Here is a 4,110-nt window from a genome sequence, read left to right on the forward strand (position 1 = left end):
GTCAGACTGGTCATCTGAAAAAGTCATGTGTCTTTTCCACAGTAACTAGAAAACATTCTTCTGCTTGATCAGCAAATGTGATAAAACCTGAGAATGTTACATACATTGACATAATAGGTGCCAATTTATAATTAAATCTTGTGTGGGGAAATGGTCTTTTTAAAAAGTAATTGGAGGTACAGAATGTCCAAGTAATAAACAAAAGAACATACTATTTAACACAAATTAAACAAATATATCAAATGATTACAATTTGATAACTTTCAGAAAAGCTGCTAATCAGGCTCAATGACTACACTGTTCAACAATTTCCATCACAGCTGCTACTCTCTCTTTGTCATTGATTTGTTTACTTATATCTTCTTCTGTGGAATGGGTTCCTTCTGAAATGTAGATTTCCAACTTGTATTTGAAAGGTAAATGCCTCTGAAGTTTTACTTGTTAGCAAAGACCAATAAGGGTGGCCAATGAGCAATGAGGTACTGTGGGGGTGAATCTGATAATAACCAGATAATCTTCTTCATGTATCTCCTTAACTTGCACACAACTTTCTGTTACCACTTCCAGTTCTTCTAAAGTATTGGGATTCTTTGGGCCCGGATGGTCTGAATTAGATTCTTAAACCTCTAGTGCTTTCTCTTCCATGATCCGGGGCTGCTGGGCAGCTCCCTGCTCAGAGCGACCTGAGAGCCACAGGATTCTGCTCAGCACCCAGGAAAGCAGCCCAGACACTTGCTCCATTCTCCTGCTCCTCCATCCCTGGCGTCAGTCAAAACAAAGGATTCTTACAAGGTACTAAGTCAGTGGAATTGATAGAGACAATAGTTATCTAATTTAGCATGGTTAAGTATGATTGATCTGATCCTACAAGGAGATGCTATGGGCCAGAACTTGAAACAAGGGGCTAAGTGGAATTGAGGAGACAATGGTTAAATCTAGCTATGCATTGATTTAATCCTACAACAAATAATGGTTTCCTAGTGAAACAATGAATGGTAAATACTCAGTGTGGGTCATATAAGCAAGAAGCTCTCAGGGCCAAAAGGACAAGTGCACTAGAAGCTCTCAGAGGCTGAGTTAGATTCATTCCATCTTCCACCTTTGTTGTGGCTGGAGGCTGAAGCACAAACTCCTGGAAGTTGGGGAGATTCAGAAGCCAGAGAAGTCAGGTGGGAGCACAAGCTCTCAGAACCAAGGAGAGAGATAGGTCTCTAAGAAAGCTAACTGGGCTGCAGGAAAGGAGACAAGACTTGGAAAGAAACAATAAGGGATTTGGATTTTAACCCCTGGCTACTTGTGAGGTGATTACTGGACTGAAACCAAAGGTTGCTTCCAGAGACTCCAAGAAAACCTTAACAGAGAATATTATGTTTTAGAGAGAATATTACATTTTGGGGTCTGAATGTGAGACAGATACGATCCTGATTTCAGTGGAAAAGTCTGTGATCCTGATTTCAGTGGAAAAGTCTCCTCGACCCAGAAATTAGTACAAACTTAGACAAGGAAACTTTGTTAAAGGGCTAAAGTAGTACTTCACCTAAAATGGGACAGATGTTTAGAAAATAGCCTTCTTTTCCAATTCAAGGAAAATATGTAGAGAGTATTGTCAGACTTATGAAAAGCCAAGGTTTGATTATAATTTGGGAGCAGATCATTGAACTTAAAAACTGTACAGCACACATCATCTTGGTTCCCTAAGGAAAAATAATTTAATCTAAAGGAATGGAATTTAGTAGGAGAGCAACTATGTCAATTCTATAATGAAAATGGACCTGACTCAATTTCCAAAGAAACCCTTTATACATATAATTTACTACCAATGGCTTTAGGAAATTATATAAGTTATGGAATAAGGAAAAAGAAGAAAGATCAGGAGAGGGAGGATCCAAATAAACTAGTTGAAAAGGATGAAGAATCAGATAAGAATGGAGTTAAGTACAATATTTAGTGTAGTACTTCACAGCAAAAGCCATCCCCTGACATACTTCCCTCAATTAATCCTTCATGGGTGGAGGGAGAAGGCAGCTACAGTTAGCACCACCTATGAAGAAGGCTATGACAAGATATGAAAAAGCATAGTTAAGGCAAAAAATTAAGGACAGGATTTATCTGATTTAATAAATGCATGCCCTCTGATTGAAGCTCTTGATTCTTCAGGTCAACAAGGGAGAAAATACACTCCTTTTGATCTGGGAAAAAATAAGGATTTGAAAAAGGTTTGCACTCTTTATGGGGCTACATCGTCTTACTTTAAGATGTTACTAGAGAGTTTGGCTTATGAAATCTTAACCCCTAGTGATTGGAAATCTATAGCAAGGACATGTTTAGAACCTGGACAAAACTTGTTGTGGCTTTCATAGTATCATGAATTATGTAGGATTCAAGCCCAAAACAATAAGCAAACTGGAGTTAATGTACAAATCACCTAACTAGCAGGTGAAGGTCAGCATGCAGAGAATTCAGCAAAGATTAATTACTCCATAGGAGTGTATGAGCAAATTGTTACTGCTGCTATAGAAGCTTGGGGTTTCCTCTCAGGTGAAGCTTTCACAAAAATAGAGCAAGGTCCCAATGAACCCTTTGCAGATTTTGTGGGACATTTGCAAACAACTTTCACAAGAACCATTAGAGAAAATGCAGCTACAAGAATTATGATAAGACAACTGGATAAGGAAAATGCCAATGAGGTTTGCAGAAGAATTATATGGGGACTACACAAAGATGTTCCTTTAAAGGAGATCATAAGATGCTGTGCCACAGTTTGCACAAATGCTTATTATACCGAAACTATGAAGAACATGGGAAGACAGAGTCTCTCTTGGCAAGGGACTTCTAGAAACACTCATCAATGCTTTCAGTGTGGAAAAATAGGACATTTGAGAGTCCAATGTAGGTACAGAGATAGAGAGGACAGGGTGAGAGAAGACCTACAACCTTATGTCCAAAATGCCTCAAGGGCTTCCACTGGGTCTCAGAATGTAGATTGGCCCAGGGAAATAAGAGACAGGGCCCAGCTCCAAGATATCATACAAAAGACAGGTGGGGCATGATGGCAGCTGAGTTTACACCCAGAGAGTCTTTAGAAGTTCAGGACTCTGATGTGATCAATCAGCAAAAAAGCAATTCAGATGGGAGAAAGGGATTACAATTGGAGAGAATACAGGCTTTTTTAACCCAACAGAAAGGCAGTGTGCAGTGTGAGCAGCTTCAGTGTAATTACCAGGTGATGAGAAGAGATTTAGAAAGTGGTGATAGAAGGGACTAGATATATAAACTACTTGGGAGAAAGGATATTTCTACAGATAGAGAAGGAAATGGATGGGTGGCAATAAGCACCTGGAGATAGACAACAGAAAGAGAAAAATTTGGAAACAAAGGAGAAGACCTAAGAACAGAATCTGCAGGAATCATTGGATTCCCTAACACAAGATGAGACTGTTGCAGGACTTGAAAACCAGCAGGAATCATTGGATTCCTTGAGATGAAAAATTGTTGATGAGATATTGTAGGACTTCAAAACTTGCAGGAATTATTGGATTCCTAGCACATGAACTAATGGACAATAGATTCCTTTTGTATTATTTTGATGATTTATGGACATATATAATTCCTCATGTTGATTCATGTTATTTGTTACATCACTACTAGCCTATGTTATATTACTATTCTCTTATATAATTTATGTAATTATATGTAACACCTCCCATATTGATGGATTTATGTGTGTACCTGTTTTAAGAGTGTGCCTCTTCAGAAACCCACTAATCTGATTTGATTTCCCATTTCCTTTGTTGTTTTCATCTCCTTTCCTGAGGAGTCAGGGAGGGCATGATCACCTCCTGTTATGGTGTTTTCACCCATTTTTTGAGCAGTCAGGGAAGGTGTGACCTCCTATGTTCTAAAACAAAAGAAAGAGGGAGATGTTATAGGCCAGAACTCTGAACTTGAAACAAAGGATTCTTACAAGGTACTAAGTCAGTGGAATTGATATAGATTGAGCAATAGTTAAGTATGATTGATTTAATCCTACAAGGAGTTGTTATGGGCCAGAACTTGAATCAAGGTACTAAGTGGAATTGAGGAGAGAATGGTTAAATCTAGTTTAGCATT

The 4,110-nt window shown here is 38.5% G+C and overlaps 1 pseudogene; it reads right to left on the reverse strand.

Moving 5' to 3' along the window:
* Positions 1 to 349: 349 nt before the first annotated feature.
* On the reverse strand, positions 350 to 741 carry LOC141550645 (cytosolic iron-sulfur assembly component 2A pseudogene; annotated as a pseudogene).
* Positions 742 to 4,110: the final 3,369 nt, after the last annotated feature.

This window comes from Sminthopsis crassicaudata, chromosome 1 (genome assembly GCF_048593235.1).
Source record: "Sminthopsis crassicaudata isolate SCR6 chromosome 1, ASM4859323v1, whole genome shotgun sequence".
In the NCBI taxonomy this organism is placed as follows: domain Eukaryota; kingdom Metazoa; phylum Chordata; class Mammalia; order Dasyuromorphia; family Dasyuridae; genus Sminthopsis; species Sminthopsis crassicaudata.